The sequence below is a fragment of the Scyliorhinus torazame genome, chromosome 4, assembly GCF_047496885.1.
Source record: "Scyliorhinus torazame isolate Kashiwa2021f chromosome 4, sScyTor2.1, whole genome shotgun sequence".
Classification (NCBI taxonomy): Eukaryota; Metazoa; Chordata; class Chondrichthyes; order Carcharhiniformes; family Scyliorhinidae; genus Scyliorhinus; species Scyliorhinus torazame.
The window spans coordinates 130,306,815-130,327,485 of NC_092710.1; the positions used below are offsets into that span (position 1 = coordinate 130,306,815).

The 20,671-nt window shown below is 47.7% G+C and overlaps 1 protein-coding gene across 1 annotated transcript in view; it reads right to left on the reverse strand.

Annotated features, from left to right (window-relative positions):
* The window catches only part of LOC140410474 (CUB and sushi domain-containing protein 1-like), a 3,392,839-nt gene that overhangs the window by 2,938,300 nt on the left and 433,868 nt on the right, over positions 1–20,671 (reverse strand). The window lies entirely within an intron of this gene.

The following is a 20,671-nucleotide window of genomic DNA, read 5'->3' on the forward strand; positions in this document are numbered from 1 at the left end:
TCTATTCCCATCCTATTCATATATTTGTCAAGATGCCCCTTAAATGTCCCTATCGTCCCTGCCTCCACTACCTCCTCCGGTAGTGAGTTCCAGGCACCCACTACCCTCTGCGTAAAAAACTTGCCTCGTACATCTACTCTAAACTTTGCCCCTCTCACCTTAAACCTATGCCCCCTAGTAATTGACCCCTCTACCCTGGGGAAAAGCCTCTGACTATCCACTCTGTCTATGCCCCTCATAATTTTGTATACCTCTATCAGGTCGCCCCTCAACCTCCTTCGTTCCAGTGAGAACAAACCGAGTTTATTCAATCGCTCCTCATAGCTTATGCCCTCCATACCAGGCAACATTCTGGTAAATCTCTTCTGCACCCTCTCTAAAGCCTCCACATCCTTCTGGTAGTGTGGCGACCAGAATTGAACACTATACTCCAAGTGTGGCCTAACTAAGGTTCTATACAGCTGCAACATGACTTGCCAATTCTTATACTCAATGCCCCGGCCAATGAAGGCAAGCATGCCGTATGCCTTCTTGACTACCTTCTCCACCTGTGTAGCCCCTTTCAGTGATCTGTGGACCTGTACTCCTAGATCTCTTTGACTTTCAATACTCTTGAGGGTTCTACCATTCACTGTATATTCCCTACCTGCATTAGCCCTTCCAAAATGCATTACCTCACATTTGTCCAGGTTAAACTCCATCTGCCATCTCTCCGCCCAAGTCTCCAGACAATCTAAATCCTGCTGTATCCTCAGACAGTCCTCATCGCTATCCGCAATTCCACCAACCTTTGTGTCGTCTGCAAACTTACTAATCAGACCAGTTACATTTTCCTCCAAATCATTTGATGCAGTTTGGAGTGCTTGTGGCCACTTTACATTTGGGAAAGCCAAAGCGAATGATTAGAATGCACCTAAAAATGGGATTGGCAAATTTATTAACCCATTAGCTGCAACTTTCAGCCCACTCTGACTTTCCAGGGGCCTATGCTGAAGAGGCAAAATGCCCAATTGGAACAAGCATTATATCTCTTTCCAATGGAAATTATGTAGTTAGGACGCTGATTGCAATTTCAAAAGGCAGATGAGCAGAGCCTGTGACACGTGTGACCACGTTTACTCATTTTCTGATCAGCAAAGAGCTAGAATGCTCCTCCTGCTTCAGAATTATAAGAATGCACTGCTCCACACTTACACACCTCTGAGAATCTACCTGAAGATTGGTTAGCTGCACCAGGATGCCTATTTGGTTTGCGTGCCTGCTGCATTCAAATGAGGAATTCTCCCAAAATATGACTGAGGGCGCGATTCAATGGTCACGCTGCGCCGAAAAGCAGCTTCCAGGATATAACCGGCTCGCAAAGCCTCGAAAGATCCAACGCATTCTCACAAGACATTGCGATATGAATCCCACCCATAATGGGCAGAATCACTTTTCGGCAAATCTGCATATTAGAGCGAGGCAGTAAGCTTCACTCTAATGTGCAGATTCCCGAGGTACCTGAGGCTTTGGGATTCAACCCCTTCATCTCAGGGTGGGTTCTGTTCAACATTGGCCCCCACAAATGGGCCAGATGGAACAACACTTGTGGGGGGTCTCCCAGGGGATCAGAGACCCCCAGCTGCACGCCCTTTGGGCAGGGCGGTGCCCTAGCACTGCTGGTGCCACCTGGGTACTCTGGCAGTGACAGCCTGGCACCTTGGCAGTGCAGCCTGAGTGCCAGCCTGGCACTGCCAAGGTTCCCAGGTGGATGGGATTCTTACTTTGAGCATGCCCAAACATCATAATATCTCCTCTCTATCAGTTTTTATCCAATTCAATTTCTCTACTATTTGCCTCTTTACTTGGCAGAATCCTCTTCCTTAGTGAAATGGGAATCAAAGTACTAATTTTATAATTCAGTCATGCCCAACCTCTCCACTATATTATCTTCATTTTGATCTATAATTGGCCTGATCTTTCAACCAATTACCTTCTACTATTTATATGGTTATCAACAAAGTTTGGTATCCCTTTTATTTTACTTGATGATCGATTCTCATATACTCCCTCATATTTCCTTTTTTAGTTCTCCCTTCAGACTTTTTGTATTGAGCTTGGCTGATATGATATCATATATTATTACACTTCATCTTAATCTCCATTTCTTTCGTCATCCAGCAAGCTCAAGCTTTAAAAACTGGATGAAAGCAAATTACTGCGGATGCTGGAATCTGAAACCAAAAGCGAAAATGCTGGAAAATCTCAGCAGGTCTGGTAGCATCTGTAGGGAGAGAAAAGAGCTAACGTTTCGAGTCCAGATGAGCTTTGACAAAGGGTTATCTGGACTCGAAACGTTAGCTCTTTTCTCTCCCTACAGATGCTGCCAGACCTGCTGAGATTTTCCAGCATTTTCTCTTTAAGCTCAAGCTTTAGATGTCCCATCTTTTCCACTCATGGGATGTGTTAGTCTATACCTGAACAATCTCCTCATTAAAGGCCACCCATTAAACATTTACTGTTATACCTGACAATCTAATTCCTACCCACCTTGGTGAGATCCCTTTTCACTCTCTGGAATTATCTCTCCTCCAGTTCAACACTTGTCCTTTCCCATAAATAGTCTAAACCTCATGACATTATGATCACTGTTCCACAAATGGTCTCCCACAGAAAATGTTACACCTGTCCCATTTCATTTCCTCAAACTAGATCCAGAACTGCTCTCTTTCTCATTGGTCTGGAAACATAGTGATCAAGAAAACTCTCTTGTACACATTTTAGGAATTCATTCTCCTCTGCCCTGTATTGTTACATTTCAAGTCTACATTTGGATAATTGAAGTTCCCACTTATCCCTATTCTGAATTTCTTGCAAATTTCTACAGTTCTTCAACAAATTTGCTTCTCTATTCTCTTCCCTCTATTTGCTGCCCTACAACCCAGATAGGAATATCTGCAGCTTAATAGCTGCTCTTTTATTCATTAATACTGACCAAACAGATTGTGTCTTTGAAACCATCATCCCTTCCTGGTGCCCTAAAAGTGAGTTGGATGTAATAGCCGACTGGAGAGCCAATGACAACCACACCATGGTAATTTATGTTATGTTCCCTTTCATGTTAGCTGCCAGTCTCTCTTCATACTCCCACTTTGCTTCTTTACCACTCGCCCTCCCTCTGTGTTCCCCATTGAACCTCCTACATGCAGCCTGGTTCTTGGTTGTAGTTTCTATCTGACATGTGCACATTTGTTCTTCTTTGTCTTAGTTTTCTATCTCCATTGCCATCCAGTGAGCTTTGGATTTGATGGCCCTACCCTTTCCCATTCAAGGGAATTTACCGTGACTGCGTGCAAATCATCTCTTATTTGAAGGCAGCCCAATGATCAGCTACAATTTTTCCTGCGAACCTTTAACTCCAATTTTTTTGGCCCAGATCTGTACTTATCCTACTGAAATTGGTTTTCCTCGAGTTAATTTTTCTTACTCTGGACTGTTCTTTGTCCTTTTCTATTGTCAGACTAAACCTTATGATACAATGATCACTGTCCCCTAAATGTTCCCCTACCTACACTTGATTCACTTGGTCCACCTCATTCCCAAGAGCCAGGTTTAGCAGTGCCTCTTTCCTCGTTGGACTAGAAACTTACAGCCAGAGAAAGTTTTCCTGAACACGCTCTAGGAACTCCCGCCCCTCTCTGACCTTTACACTATTACTATCCCAGTCTATATTCAGATAATTAGTGTCCCCCATCATCACTACTCTATCTTGCATCTCAATAATTTCTTTGCAAATTTGTCCCTCAATATCCTTCCTACTGTAGACCACCGAGCAATGTAATTGTACCTTTTTTGTTCCTTTGATGTAGCCAGATTTTGTCCTTGACCCTTCTGCATCATGCTCTTTCTCTAGCACTGCAATGCATCCTTAATCACTAATTCCACCCTATCTCTTTTCTTTCCTTCCCTATGTTTCCTGAACACCTTGTATCCTAGAATAGTAAACACCCAGTACTGCCCTTCTTTGCTCCAGGTCTCTGTTATTGCCAGAACATCATATTTCCACATGGAAATCTGCATCTGACACTAACTAATCTTATTAAGCACATTCTGTGCATTCACATACATGCACAGTAATCATGATTTAGATGTTTATTACTTTCTCCTTTACTTCGATTCCACCTATTAACTTACTATTCCCAACTTCAGTGTTATATATCTTTCCCAATATTCTGTGTACCTTGGCATTCCTCACTGATATCTCCTGGTTCCCATGCCCCTACAAAGTCAGTTTAAAACCCCCTCAACAGTGCTAGAAAAATTCCCCACAAGGAACTCATTCGGAGCTCTGTTCAGGTACAATCTGTCCAATCTGTTCTCAAGAACTCGTCCCAATAGCCCAAGAATATAAAGCCTTACCTTATGCACCAGGAGAGTGGAGTGTGCTCAGTGGAATCCTACGCTACATGCTTGTTATTTTTTTTGACAGTCTGATAGTCACCCATTCCCTACATACTCTTAAAGTGTGGGATGACCACATCTATAATTGTGTTGTTCTTGGAGCTCTTAGCCTCACAGATGAACCGCAGTGACACAAGCTTCTGCTAAAGTTCCGAAAAATGGACCCAAGCAGTTACCACTGACAGTACTTTCTAGACAACTGGTTATCTATTGGAGGTTATGTTGAACTTGTATAAGTCATTAATTCAGTCTCAAGTATTGCATCCAGGTCTGGGTGCTGCACTTTCGGAAGGATGTAAAGCCATTGGAGAGAATGGTTTCTGGGATGCAAAACTTCAGTTATGAAGATGGATTTGAGATAGAACATAGAAAAATACAGCACAGAACAGGCCCTTCGGCCCACGATGTTGTGCCGAACCTTTGTCCTAGATTAATCATAGATTATCATAGAATTTACAGTGCAGAAGGCGGCCAATCGGCCCACTGAGTCTGCACAGGATCTTGGAAAGAGCACCCTACCCAAGGTCAACACCTCCACCCAACACTAAGGGCAATTTTGGACACTAAGGGCAATTTATCATGGCCAATCCACCTAGGACTGTATTCTTTAGAGAAAATAATTGAGAGGACGCTTAATAGAGGTGTTCAAAATCGTGAGGAATCTAGGCAGAGTAGATCGGGAGAAACTGTTCCTGCACGTGAAAAGATTGAGAATGAGAGAATACAGTTTTAAAATATTTAGTAAAGTGAGCCTATGATACAAGCAGGGTTACACGGAAATGGCAGGTGAATGGCACAAAGCCAGAATGCTCATTCAGGGAGCTGGTGCAGACATGATGGGCTGAATGGCCTCCTTCTGCACCTTAACAATTCTGTGATTCTTTGATATGAGGGAAAACCATTTCACGCAGTGAATGGTTAAGTCTGGAATGCTCTCCCTGAGAGGCAGGTTCAGTTGAAGCGTTCAAAAGGGAATTAGACTATTATTTGGAAAAAAGAAAGAATGCCAGGGTTATGGGGAGAAGGCAGGAGAGTGGAACTAGCTGAGTTCAGAGAGCTGGTGCAGACACTATGGGCTGCCAATTACCTCCTTCTGTGTAACAAAACTGTCACAATTTTGTGATTTCCAAAAACCCTGATGTGGCTTAAACTTACGCTGGGATTCTCGAGGCCAACACAACAGATGCCCCGTCTCCAAAAGCTGGTGGTCAATCAAATCATAGATCATAGAATTTACAGTGCAGAAGGAGGCCATTCGGCCCATCGAGTCTGCACTGGCTCTTGGAAAGAGCACCCTACCCAAGGTCAACACCTCCACCCTATCCCCATAACCCAGTAACCCCACCCAATACTAAGGGAAATTTTGGACACTAAGGGCAATTTATCATGGCCAATCCACCTAACCTGCACATCTTTGGACTGTGGGAGGAAACCGGAGCACCCGGAGGAAACCCATGCACACATGGGGAGGATGTGCAGACTCCGCACAGACAGTGACCCTAGCCGGAATCGAACCTGGGACCCTGGAGCTGTGAAGCAATTGCGCTATCCACAATGCTACCGTGCTGCCCTAGGCCAAAGGCCAAAGGCTGACAGATCATCAGTGCCAGCAGCGGTGTGGGGAGTGATGGTCATTGCCAATACAGCAGGTGTTCGGCAAGGAGAAACCTCATTGAGCCCTCAGAAACTGATGGGGACTTGCGATGTCATGACATGCAAAAATCTCTCCACCTCGGCACTGGTACAATATCAGCACGTGAGACTGAGGCCCTTAAGTGGTATTAATCGAAAAATGGCGGCTCCTGAGTCTAAGTTTGAGTAACTGGAAGCATTTCCTGCACATATGGGCTGGGATTCTCTCAGCCTGGGGCCGGGCTGGAGAATCCCTGCAACCGGCGCGAATTGCGCCACGCTGCCCTGACACCGGCACGTGATTCTCTGCAGATTCTCGGTCGTAAAAACGGCAAGTCCTGCCGGCGCCGCCCACACTTGCTCTCAGCCGACGGGACCTTGGCGTGGAAGGGTCAGGGGATGGCCTGTGGGGGGGGAGGGGGGTCCGACCCCGGGGGGGGGGGCCTCCAATGTGGCCTTGCCCGCGATCGGGGCCCACCGATTGGTGGGCCGGCCTCTCTGGCTGGGGGCATCCTTTCCTCCACGCCGGCCGCTGTAGTCCTGCGCCATGTTGCGTCGGGCTGCCGCGTTGAAGGAAGCCACTGCGCATGTGCGGGTTGGTGCCAGTGCCACTGCGCATGCGCGGATCCCATGGTGTCCAGTTCGCGCCGGGGTCAGCAGCTGGAGAGGCGTGAACCGCTCCAGTGCCGTGCTGGACCCTTTTGCGGGCCCGAATTAGTCATCGGGTTGGCCCGTTCACGCCGTCGTAAAATGCGTGGACACTCTGCCGCGGGATTAGAGAATCCTGCCCCCGATTCTTGAGTTCCCATCTGACACAGGAATTACTGGCAATGGATCCCATCATTTTGTTGAAATGTTTATTTATTTAGAATCAAAGAAAAGTACAGCACAAGAGGTGGTAAACCAATCAGTTGTGCCTTTACTGGCTCATAGAAAGAGCAGTCATGATTTTGGTTCTGCATTCCTGCTTTTTGTCCATATTCCTCCATGTTCCTCATCCTCAAGTTCCTGCTGAACTCTCTTTTCTAATTATTCATGGAATCAACTTCCACCCCCTTTGTAGTTTCAGCGTCAGATGCCAGCTAAACTGAGTGATAAGAAACCAGCCATCTAGATGTTTGGCCAATGATTTTGAATATTTGTGATCTTAAGTCATTGATCCACTCATCACAGGGAACAACGTTCCCCTTTCTACTCGGTCAGCATCACAAAAACCTGTAACGTTCGAGTACAAATCTCTTTGCTTTTATGCAACATCTCTTCTAATTAGAAACAAAAGTAAACCACTATATGTTTTCTTAACCATCTTATCAACTTCAAAACAACTGAACACAACTTTATTTCATTAAAAAGCAAACTGAGGAAAGAGATTAATTCTTCATAACAACTTGAAATCAAAACACATGTTCTTTTTTGTTTTTTTAAAATAATTTTAGAGTACCAAATTCATTTTTCCAATTAAGGGGAAATTTAGCGTGTTCAATCCACCTAGCTTGCACATCTTTGGGTTGTGGGGGCAAAACTCACGCAAACACGGTGAGAATGTACAAACTCCACACGGACAGTGACCCAGAGCCAGGATCGAACCTGGGAACTCGGTGCCGTGAGACTGCAGGGCTACCACTGCGCCACCGTGCTGCCCTAAAACACATGTTTAACATGATGATCAGCTTTCCTCCTGCAAGAAAAGAAGCCAGGCATGTAAGGTGTCCAAAGAGAAAATGCTGGAAAATCTCAGCAGGTCTGGCAGCATCTGTAGGGAGAGAAAAGAACGAACGACCCTGTCATAATATGCACCCATGCACATCATGAGGTAAAAACAGGCAGTGACAGACACCCAGGTTAGCCAATCAACATACAGGAAAGAACACAACCAATCACCAGTCAGAACACCAGAGGGGGGCTTCCAACTATAAAACACACAAGGCATCAGCACTCCGCCTCTTTCCACTGGTGACAACTGTAGTGACAGTCAGAGTGTATATATCAGTCAGCACCTTCTACATGTGGATCAGAGCTAGCCTGGTGTAGTAAGTTAGTTAGTACACGTAGAGTAGTAGAGTGTCAACCCACAGCCAGCTGTGGTAATTGTTACAGAAGTTCAATAAATCGTATTGAACCAACGCCTATGTTTGGTGTAAGCTTTACAGTTCATCTGCATCCTGTTGCAGTCCGTGTTACCCCATGGTGAATAACACGACATGATACCAGGCGTCTACTTCATCTAAGTAATTTACCTCGAATAATTCAGTGACGACCAGCAAGTGCCTTCCAGCGGCATGGAGAAGATCCAGGCCCCTCCACAGCTACAGATGTCTGGAAATCTCGGCGCCAACTGGAAGGTCTTCAAGCAGAAATTCAGTCTATACATTGAGGCCTCGGGCCTCGAGGATGCGTCCGATTCCAGAAAAAGTACGCTGCTCCTATTGACTGCGGGGGACCAGGCCATCCAAATCTTCAATTCGCTCACTTTTGCCGTCGGTGGGGACAAGACCAAGTTTCAGACCGTGTTAGCCAAATTCGACAGTCACTGTGAAGTCGAAATAAACGAGAGCTTTGAGCGCTATGTCTTCCAGCAACGCCTTCAGGGTAAGGATGAGCCTTTCCAATCCTATCTAACTCATCTCCGCATATTAGCGCAATCCTGCAACTACGGTGGCACCGCTGATTCCTTCATCAGGGATCAGATCGTGTTTGGGGTCCACTCCGACGCACTGCGGGAGCAGCTCCTAAAAATAAAAAGCATGACCCCGCCAGTAGCCATCGAGATGTGTAAAGTGCATGAACAGGCGAAAAGTCGCTACTCCCGCCTTAAATCGTCAGAACAGGACCAACTTGCCTTCCACGAGGCAGAGTGTACAGGCCATCGCCAGAATGCGGCGCCTTAGCATCGATGAAGGCGGCCATTTCACGTGCTTTTCCCGGGGTCCCACGCATGTGCACCACGGACGGGAGAACAAAGTGGCCGAAGACCACACTGCACAGGTGCAAGCGGCGGCTGACCGCACTGCGCATGTACGACGATGCACGGAACGTTACGACGTCAATGATGTGCCCGAACTGCGGCACCGTCCACTTAAAGCGGCAATGCCCTGCAAGAGGCAGGCGATGTTTAAATTGTGGGAAGCCTGGCCATTGTGCAGCCTTGTGCAGGTCTGCACCTCCGATCGTGGGCCAGCGATCCCAGTTCCAACGCAAACGTGTTCGAAGTGTGCAGCAAGAGCTGCTGGATTCGGAACCTGGTAACACCACAGATCCCGAGGACGACTGCATGGAGACCCCATATCGTGTGGGCATTATTACCACGTATGACAAGGCCTCCTCAAATTCAGCAACACGCCTACCCATCCTCAATATGGATTCTGCGGACGAATGGCGTGCTGTCGTACAAGTCAACCAATGCAACATCCGGTTCAAGCTGGACACTGGTGCTTCAGCCAATCTCATGTCTCAAGCAGATCTTGCTCGCATCCAATGGCAACCAGAAATTCTTTCGCCGGCCTGCCAGCTGCTTGATTATAATGGCAATGCCATTACTGTGTTAGGGTCTTGTCACCTGCATGTCTCCAACAAGACCATCAATGCCACACTGCGATTCGAAATCGTCAAGCCTGACAAGGCTTCCCTGCTTGGTGCCCATGCATGCAAACTACTCAATCTCGTCCAGCACGTACATGCCATGTCCTCTGCCAATGTGAATCTTCAGGCTGACATTGACGAAATCCTGTCACAATACCCGGCTGTGTTCAGTGGGATGGGCACGCTGCCATACCGCTACAAAATCTTATTCAGGCCTGATGCCACGCCTGTGATCCATGCACCACGGCGGGTGCCGGCTCCTCTGAAGGAACGTTTAAAGGCGAAGCTGCAGGAGCTCCAAGACCAGGGTATAATCTCTAAAGTGACGGAACCAACTGACTGGCTCAGCTCGCTGGTCTGTGTGAAGAAGCCCTCTGGAGAACTGCGCATATGTATAGATCCCAAAGATCGTAACCAAAACATAATGCGGGAACACTACCCGATCCCGAAGTGCGAGGAGCTAACCAGTGAGATGGCACATGCCAAATCCTTCACGAAGCTAGATGCATCGCGTGGCTTCTGGCAGATCCAACTGGACGAGTCCAGCAGGAAGCTCTGCACGTTTAATACACCTCTCAGAAGGTACTCTTACAATCACATGCCATTTGGTATTGTTTCAGCCTCTGAAATCTTTCACAGGATCATGGAACAGATGCTGGAGGGCATTGAAGGTGTGGGGTTTATATTGATGATATCATTATATGATCCACGACCCCAGAGGAACACATATCTCGTCGCCAACAAGTCTTTAGATGCATACATGCCAACGGCCTCAATTTGAACAAGGCAAAATGCTTCTTTGGCATGTCATCAATCAAGTTTTTGGGTGATCAAATATCCCACAGGGCGTGCAACCGGACTCGGACAAAGTAAAGACCATCAACACCATGAAGACCCCGGAATACAAAAAGGCAGTATTCCACTTCCTGGGTATGGTTAACTTCTTGGGAAAGTTCATTCCCAACCTCGCATCACACATCACGGCTCTCAGGCATCTGGTGAAGAAGTCCACTGCCTTCCAGTGGCTACCCACACATCAAACAGAGTGGCTCGGGTTAAAGGCAAAGCTCACCACTGCTCCGGTACGAGCGTTTTTTGAGCCAGAGCGGGAGACAAAAATCTCCACGGACGCCAGCCAGGATGGCACTGGTGCAGTGCTCCTCCAGAAGGATGACTCGTCGTCCTGGGCTCCAGTGCCTACGCGTCCAGGGCCATGACTCCCACTGAACAGAGGTATGCTCAGATAGAGAAAGAGTGCCTGGGCCTCCTCACCGGTATTGTAAAGTTCCATGATTACGTCTACGGTCTACCAACCTTCACAGTAGAGACTGACCACAGACCCCTAGTCCATATCATTCACAAGGACTTGAATGACATGACGCCCAGGCTTCAGCGCATTCTCCTTCGACTCCGCAGGTATGATTTCGAATTGGTTTACACACCGGGCAAGGAGCTAATCATTGCGGATGCCCTGTCTTGCACCATCACCTCGCCCTGTGAACAGGGTGACTTCATCAGCCAGATTGAGGCACAGGTGCAACTGTGTGCCAGCAACCTCCCGGTCTCAACCGAACGAGTCGTCAACATTCGAGAAGAGACTGCCAAGCACCCTCTTCTGCAGGGGGTCATACATCACCTTGCAAATGGTTGGCAAAAAGGGCAATGCCCCCAGTTCCTTAATGTCAAGGATAATGTCGAGGGGATCCTCCTCAAGCTGGATTGTATTGTTATTCCTCGCAGCCTCCAAAGCTTCGTGCTCAAACAGATCCACGAGGGAAACCTCGGTATCGAGAAATGCAGGCGCAGGGCCCGGCAGGCTGTCTATTGGCCTGGCATCAACATGGTCCTCAATTGTGCGACTTGCCAGCGTTTCCAGCTTGCTCAGCGCAAAGAAACACTCCAGCAACACGAGATTGTGACCTCTCCGTGGTCTAAGGTGGGAATCAACCTTTTTTACGCCAATGGGCGTGACTACGTGCTTATAATTGACTACTTCTCGAGTTACCCCGAAGTGGTGAAACTGTCCGACCTCACATCAAGGTCTGTCATCAAGGCCTGCAAGGAATAATTTGTCAGGCATGGTATTCCGCTCACGGTCATGAGCGACAACGGTCCCTGCTTCTCCAGCCAAGAGTGGTCTAACTTTGCAAAGCTATACCAGTTCAAGCACCGCATTACCTCGAGCCCGCATTACCCGCAATCTAACGGGGAGGTTGAAAAAGGGGTCCATATCATGAAGCAACTGCTCTGCAAGGCTGCAGTCTCAGCTTCTGACTTTAACGTTGCGCTCCTGGCATACAGGGCAACCCCTCTGTCCACCGGTATGTCTCCGGCACAACTCCTTATGAATCATAGATTATCATAGAATTTACAGTGCAGAAGGAGGCCATTCGGCCCATCGAGTCTGCACCGGCTCTTTGAAAGAGCACCCTACCCAAGGTCGACACCTCCACCCTATCCCCATAACCCAGTAACCCCACCCAACACTAAGGGCAATTTTGGACACTAAGGGCAATTTATCATGGCCAATCCGCCTAACCTGCACATCTTTGGACTGTGGGAGGAAACCGGAGAACCCGGAGGAAACCCACTCACACATGGGGAGGATGTGCAGACTCCCCACAGACAGTGACCCAAGCCGGAATCGAACCTGGGATCCTGGAGCTGTGAAGCAATTGTGCTATCCACAATGATACCGTGCTGCCCACAAACGTGACGTGGACAACTGTTCCGGCCATTCATTTACCTGACCTGGATCACCTCCCAGTGCTGCAAAAGATGCAGCAACTCAGGAACCGGCAGAAGCTGACATACGATGCTCATGCTACTGATTTGCCTGTGCTCTCTCCGGAAGATGCTGTTTGCATCAAGTTGCCAGGTGGAGGCTGGTCAGCTCCAACTGTTGTTGTTCGACAGGCTGCTCCCAGGTCGTTCGTGGTTCGCATGGCTGATGGATCCATTGTCAGGCGCAACAGAAGGGCACTACGCAAACTTGCCTGCCCACCACCGGATCTCACGTTCCCTGATTTCGTTCTGCCTTTTCCAGACACCTCGCTCCACAAGGCCACCAATCTGGCTGCAATCCCGCCTGTCAAGGCGCCGTCGTCCCCACCTCCACCTCTCAGGCGGTCGACAAGGATCCGACTCCAGCCCCAGAGATTGGACTTATAAATATTTCCATTGAACATATTGTTCTTTATCCGCACGCTAGACACCTTACATGTACCTATGCATTCGCTCGCCATTTGCTGTAAATAGTCATCTGTAAATATGTCGTATATGCTCTAAGCAACCGACAATTTTTTTTAAAAAAGGAGGGATGTCATAATATGCACCCATGCACATCATGAGGTAAAAACAGGCAGTGACAGACACCCAGGTTAGCCAATCAACATACAGGAAAGAGCACAACCAATCACCAGACAGAACACCAGAGGGGGGCTTCCAACTATAAAACACACGAGGCATCAGCACTCCGCCTCTTTCCACTGGTGACAACTGTAGTGACAGTCAGGGTGTATATATTAGTCAGCACCTTCTACACGTGGATCAGAGCTGACCTGGTCTAGTAAGTTAGAGTTAGTACACTTAGAGTAGCAGGGTGTCAACCCACAGCCAGCTGTGTGCATTGTTACAGAAGTTCAATAAATCGTATTGAACCAATGCCTATGTTTGGTGTAAGCTTTACTGTTCATCTGCATCCTGTTGCAGTCCATGTTACCCCAGGGTGAATAACAGACAGACCCTTTGCCAAAGCTGACTCATCTGAACTCGAACGGTTAGCTCTTTTCTCTCCCTACAGCTGCTGCCAGACTTGCTGAGATTTTCCAGCATTTTCTCCTCAGTTTCAGATTCGAGCATCCGCAGTAATTTGCTTTTATATATTATTATGTAAGAAGTCCATCTGCCTCGCCCAGGTCAACTTAAAACAAAACAAAATGCAACGTAATGAAAACTTCCTAACAGCTAGCATCAATTTTAAGAACAGAATGCATTTAAAATTTTGAAAACTCAGTCTGGTGGGTTATATAATTGCAAAAACCAGGGATGCTATTTTTGGGGAACATGCGTTCACACAAGGCACTTGTGAATCATATTGATCTCTTGACTCTGTTAACTCTGGACTCATAAATTCTCTTGCACCTTGTTGCTAAGCCACGAGCCCGACCCTCTCCTGTTCCAATGTATTCTGTTGTAATCCTTTTCTGTTCCTCAAAGCATTACTTTGAAACTCCAATCAAATTATTGGTCAGTCGAATTCAATTAGAAACGATTTTGTGTTTTTTATACATGGCCAAGCTATAACTGAAAACTGTCAATTAGAAATCATGCAATGACAACATTAATTGAGCACATTGCTTTAATGCATTATACCTTTCTTCTTTTTCCCCTGAGGCCAAGAGATATTATGCTGAAGTTGAGATTGCCCATTAGCAGAACATTTGAGATATGTTGCCTTTCTCTCCATGTGTTGCATTAGTTACATTTTAAAGACTTTGTACCATGCACTTTCCAAATTGATGTCAAGATCAGGCAGAAACGACAAGGTTACCCTGATGCAAGCATTAATTCTGGAACACAAAGATGCTGTTTCACGCTGTATAAATGGTAGCACATCCAGAAGATGTCTTCTTTTCACTACTACTGCCTGCTCTGCTGTGGTTTATAATCGATCAATAGTACAGCTGGCATTTGGAACATTCTGTAAAGTATGAGCATAATAAACAGACCACTGCTTTCTTCTCCATTACAAATCTTTCAATTCTTGTTTGATCAAATGTTACAGTTTTACACTTAATTCATCACTGAATTTTCGTTAATTATGCCTACCTAGAAATGACACGCACATTAACTGAAGAAATCACACTCCAACTTCCCAAGCACCCTTTCGGCACCAATACTTTGTGCACAGCACAGTGTTTAAATAACCCACTTTAACCTCACTCCTACTTATAAATCATTTTAATCATATTCATTTTTTGATTAAAATATCATTAGTTTTAACTTTATTTGCATAGAATTTCCACACCAGGTATCCTAATGTCTCCATAATATACCTGTTGTAATATACCTGTTGCAAGCAATAAAACCAAACTGTGTACCAGAAAGTTCATTTATGTAGCACCTTTAATGAAGTAAAATGCCCCATGGCATATCACTAGAACATTATCAAACAGCATTTGTCACTAAGGCAGTTAAAGAAATGTTGAGCCAGATAACCAAATGGTTGGTAAGAGTTTGATTTTCAGGGATGCCGTGAAGGGAGACAGAGAGTTGTTGACAGAGAGATTTAGGGAGGAAATTGGGAGATTAGAGAAACAGGAACGAATTTGAAAATAAGGATGAAATTGAGATGTTGCTGGACTGGAAGTCAGCGTTGGTCAACAATCACAAGGTTGATGAATGAATGGGACCTGCTATGCTATGCGTTAGGTTCCAGGCAGCGTGTTTTGGATGACCTCAAGTTTAGGGAGAATGCAAGACGGGAGGCCAGGCAGCAGAGCATTGGGATATTCAGCGTAAAGGGCAGAAAAGGCAACTGATGAGGGTTTGAGCAGGGAATGAGCTGAAACAGGAGAGGTGACAGTACAAATTTTCTCCCTCTTGTTGAGGGAGAAAATATAGAGTCAGCTTAAGGTCAGATGCAGATTTAAGAAAATATATTCAACATTCCAGGCACAAGGCCAGGATTTAATGATAAAGTACAGGCTTGTCAACCCAGCACTGTTAGCTGCAATGCTGGCTGGCGCCTGCCTTTTTCCCACCTGAACCGATCAGGTGAATAGCATTATTTTGGGGAGTCATTTGGTTGTCACCCAGGAAAGCAAAGAAATGAAGAGTGATAGAAAACCAGGCACCAACTAGTCCATGCCAGTGTTTATGCTTGAGAAGAGCTGCCTCCTCTCCGACTTCATAACACCCCATCAAAATATCATTCTATTCCTTTTTCCCTCAAGTACTTATTTCACTTAATCTTACTATCACACCAATGCAATCTGCCTCGATGACTTCTTGTGGTAGCAAGTTCCACATTGTTGCCACTCTATTTCTCCTGAATTGCTTATTGAATTTACTGACGACTATCTTAGGCTGGATTCTCCGCTGTTGGGATTCTTTGTTTCGCCTGCAGCCCGGGGATTTCCCGACAGCGTGGGGCTGCTCACAGTGGGAAACCCCGTTGGCCGGCTCGTGAAATCTGGTGTGGCGGGATGGAGAATCCCCCCCCTTATATTGATGGCTCTCCATAAGTAGAAAAGTTTTCTCAATAACTACTGTTTCAGTCCATTCATAATATTCAAGGTCTCAGTTGTAATATGTTTTTAAACAGCATGCCATCACTCGAGTTTCACTTTGGCCTCTGAGCAGAACACAGCACACACAGCTCTCCTGTTGAAGACCTCACGTTTTCTACCTTTGTATAAACGTTTTTGCGTGCCTCATCTCAATAAATGAACCCACAACGTGTTTATGCAATCCTTGATGAATGACTGGTGTCCATTATATGATTATAAAACCATGACAATCTCCATTAGGTCATCCCCCATTCTTCCCTTTTTTGAAGTAATGTATCCCATCCTTAAGATTTGGCTATCCCAGAAGCCTGCTTCAGGTGAAATTAGATTCCAATTAAGGATTTGCGGAAAGGCCTTGGGGGCAGGGGAGTGGGTGGAAGAGGCTAGGGGACTTCATACACCACTTTATTCAGGCAGCTTGTTGTCAGACAGCCAGAGCTCCTCATTAAGGCCAGGAAATGGTTCCGTACCACATCATGTTCAGGTTGAGTTCGCCTCAGCTATGTCTAAATGTCCCTAGAGGTAAAAGGTAGGGCCAGGAAGATTGAATGGGAAGTCAACTTGGTTCAGACGAGAAAGCCTTTGATCCGAGTCAGCTTCTTCACTAAGGCAGCTATACCTATGAGCAGCAGCCAGCAATGGTGAGCAAATAGAAATGGCTCTTCAAAATCGTTTGGTGAATTTGATGGTTGCCAGACCTCACAGGTAATGCAGGTGACCATGAATGGAGCACAATGTCAGAAGTGACAGGCAAAAAAGGCACGCTGTTAATTAGATTTCAACACAGCCCATGGGATCCTGAGACTTGGTTGAATCGTCAGCTAAAACTGCAGGCTTACTGAAGAGAGAAAAATCCTCAAAAGCAAGGGACATTGAAAGTGGCAATGGAAGTTCAGTAACAAAGTTGTATATGTTGCTTGGATTGGATTTCATGTTAGGAGGGTGTAATCCAGTGGGGTGGTGGCGGGAGGGTGGGGCGGGGTGGATGGGGGATGGTGTTAGTCCAATTGGGACTGGCCTGCAGGGTAGGGAGGATCCCATGAGGAGTTGGTTGGGGGGGGGGGGGGAGTACTCTGACTGTGGGGGGAGGGGCGGTCAGAGTTCAGGGGTGGCAGTGGGGCGGAGTGCCCTGGTGGACCAGGCCTTGTTTGGAGGGGTTTGGGGAACCTCATCAGTTACCCAAAAGTTAGAAGTGGTTTGTATCTGTTATAACCTGCCTACTTACCATTGGCTGGGGTCTAATGACTATCCCACAATCCTGTGAGAGTATGAGCTTCCCCAATGAGGGGGGGCGGAGAAACCACTAGTAAACTCCTAGTATAAATAAAGCTGGCCAGTTCAGGAACCAGCAGGAAGGAGTATGTAGCAAGGGAAGTTACTGCTACTGTTATGTATATATGTTATAGTAAATAAATGTTATTACTTTGTATCCTTAAAACTCGTGCTGGATTCTTCGTGGCTCTTACAAAACTAGCGACGTAGGTTAAAGTGAATAGCTGTCTACACTGCTGAAGCCACTTCCCTGGATTTTTGTTGGATACAGGTTGGAAGTTGTTTTCTATTATACCATGCCTCTGTACGGACGTTTGGATGTTTTTGATGCTGCGCTGGAAAGCTGGATCCAGTACACACAATGGATGCGTTACTATTTCCGGGCAAACAATATCACCGAAAACGAGTGCCAGGTGGTCATATTGCTCACCGCCTGCGGCCCACGTACGTTTGGGGTGATTAGGAGCCTTACGTACCCAGCTGCGCCGGACACCAAAACGTTTGATGAACTTGTGAATATAGTGGAGCAACATTTTAACCCAACCCCGTCCACGATTGTCCAGCGTTACCGGTTTAATACCGCTGAGAGGACCCCTGGAGAATCCCTTGCCGATTTTCTATCCAGGCTACGCAGGATTGCGGAGTACTGTGACTATGGTGAGACCTTGTCAGAAATATTACGCGACCGTTTGGTTTGCGGTATTAACAATGCGGCCACCCAGAGAAAGTTGTTAGCGGAGCCAACATTGACTTTTCAACAGGCCATTCAAATAGTATTGTCCCGAGAGAGCGCAGAGCGAGGAGTACAGGAGCTACAGGGAATGGAAGTGCATGCCTTGGGGCGCAACCCCTTCCGTCCGAAAACGTCCCCCCGCACTCCTGCGGTACCTTGGGCGAGGCAACGTCCGGACCGATGCCAGTGGCCGTCGGACATTCCTCCCCGAAGGGAACCTTCTCCAGAGCCAATGGATGAGGAGCCATGTCCGTGTCAGACTTGTAGGCGCCGACCCCGTCGCGGACGGCGGTCCTGGGGGCAGCCGTCGTTCCGACCGAAACTGGGACCAGCCCAGGGGCCGTAACTGGGACCAGCCCAGAGGCCGTACCTTCCATGTGGATGAACCTGCGGCGACTACTCCTGAGGACGTGGAGACGGAGGACGACTGCCTGCAGCTGCATTGTGTGGCAGCTCCCCGTGTGGCCCCCATTAAGGTGCCAGTACGGGTCAATGGCCACCCACTTGAGATGGAGTTGGATACTGGCGCAGCAGTCTCCGTGATCGCCCAGAGGACATTCGACCGCATCAAGCAGGGTATACAGACCCTTACATTAACCGACTCACAGGCCAGGTTGGCCACCTACACGGGGGAACCACTGGACATTGCAGGAACTACAATGACCCCTGTTGTCTATGGATGTCAGGAGGGGCGTTTCCCACTTATCGTGGTGCGCGGCCATGGGCCCAGCCTGTTGGGTCGGGACTGGTTGCGCCATTTGCGGTTGCAATGGCAGCACATCCTCCAAACAGTTTCTGAAGGGTTGACTGAGGTGCTAGGACGATACCCAGATGTATTCCAGCCTGGTTTAGGGAAAATAAAAGGGGCCGTAGCCCGTATCCAAGTTGAACCAGGAGCCCAGTGCCTTACGCCTTGCTCGAGAAGGTAGAAGGGGAGCTCACTCGTTTGGAGAGTTTGGGTATTATCAGGCCCGTCCGTTTTGCTGATTGGGCAGCACCAATTGTACCTGTAATGAAGCCAGATGCCACAGTTCGCTTGTGTGGCGACTATAAACTTACAGTGAATACGGTTTCCCGACTCGACCGATATCCAATGCCTCGCATAGAGGATCTCTACGCAAAACTTGCAGGTGGACTCTCGTTCACAAAATTAGATATGAGTCACGCCTACCTGCAGAGCTGGACCCTGCCTCCCGACCATATGTAATGATTAATACACACCAGGGCCTGTATGAATATACACGGTTGCCCTTTGGAGTATCCTCTGCCTGCGCAATTTTTCAACGTGTTATGGAGGGCATTTTGAGAGGTTTACCACATGTGGCTGTCTACCTAGATGACGTTTTGATTACAGGGACGTCGGAGCAGGAACATTTGGAAAATCTGGAGGCTGTTCTTAGACGCCTTTCGGAGGCTGGAGTCCATTTACGTCGCACAAAGTGCGTATTTCAGGCAAAGGAAGTAGTCTACCTAGGCTATCAGGTGGACCGCGAAGGTCTGCACCCCGTCGCAGAGAAGTTGCGTGCAATTCAACATGCCCCCGCCCCGACTGACACTTCGCATCTTCGTTCTTTTCTCGGTCTCATAAACTATTATGGGAAGTTCCTCCCCAATCTGGCAACTACGCTGGCCCCTTTGCACCTTCTGCTAAAGAAAAATCACACCTGGGTTTGGGGTCAGCCGCAAGAAACCGCTTTCCGGCGGGTAAAGCAACAATTGTCGTTGTCTGGGTTACTAACCCACTATGATCCTGGAAAGCCTTTGCTCGTCACATGTGATGCATCCCCGTATGGTATTGGGGCCGTCCTGTCCCACAAGATGGAGAACGGGGCCGAGCGACCGATAGCTTTCGCCTCCCGCACATTGACTGCAGCGGAGAAAAAGTATGCGCAGATCGAGAAGGAGGGCCTGGCAGTGGTTTTTGCGCTGAAACGCTTCCACCAGTACGTGTACGGCCGCCATTTCACTATCGTGACTGATCATAAGCCCCTGCTGGGACTTTTCACAGAGGATAAGCCAAAACCGCCCATTGCTTCTGCACGGATCCAGCGTTGGGCTTTGTTGCTTGCTGCATACGAGTATTCTCTGGAGCACAAACCAGATACGCAGATAGCAAATGCCGACGCACTGAGCCGATTGCCTTTATCGACCGGCCCCATGTCGACTCCCACGACCGGTGAGGTGGTTGCAACCCTAAATTTTATGGACACCTTGCCTGTCACGGCATCGCAGATCCGTGAGTGGACCCAGACGGAGCCAGTCCTGTCAAAGGTTCGGCACATAGTCCTGTATGGTGGGCAGCATACACAGCTCCCAGGCGAGTTGCGGGCATTTTCCTCCAAGCTGTCAGAATTCAGCGTGGAAGACGGCATCCTCTTGTGGGGGACGCGATTGTCCCGGAAAAAGGCCAGGAGCTGCTACTAACAGACTTGCACAATGGGCATCCAGGTGTGACCAAAATGAAAATGTTGGCCCGGAGTTATGTCTGGTGGCCAGGCCTCGACACCGACATTGAGAAGGTGGCCCAAAACTGCTCCATTTGCCAGGAGCATCAGAAGCTTCCGCCGGCCGCGCCCCTACATCACTGGGAATGGCCAGGGCGGCCTTGGGCACGCTTGCATGCAGATTCCGCAGGCCCTTTTCAAGGATCCATGTTCCTTCTACTAATTGACGCCCAGTCCAAATGGCTAGAGGTGCATAAGATGCAGGGGACAACGTCCTG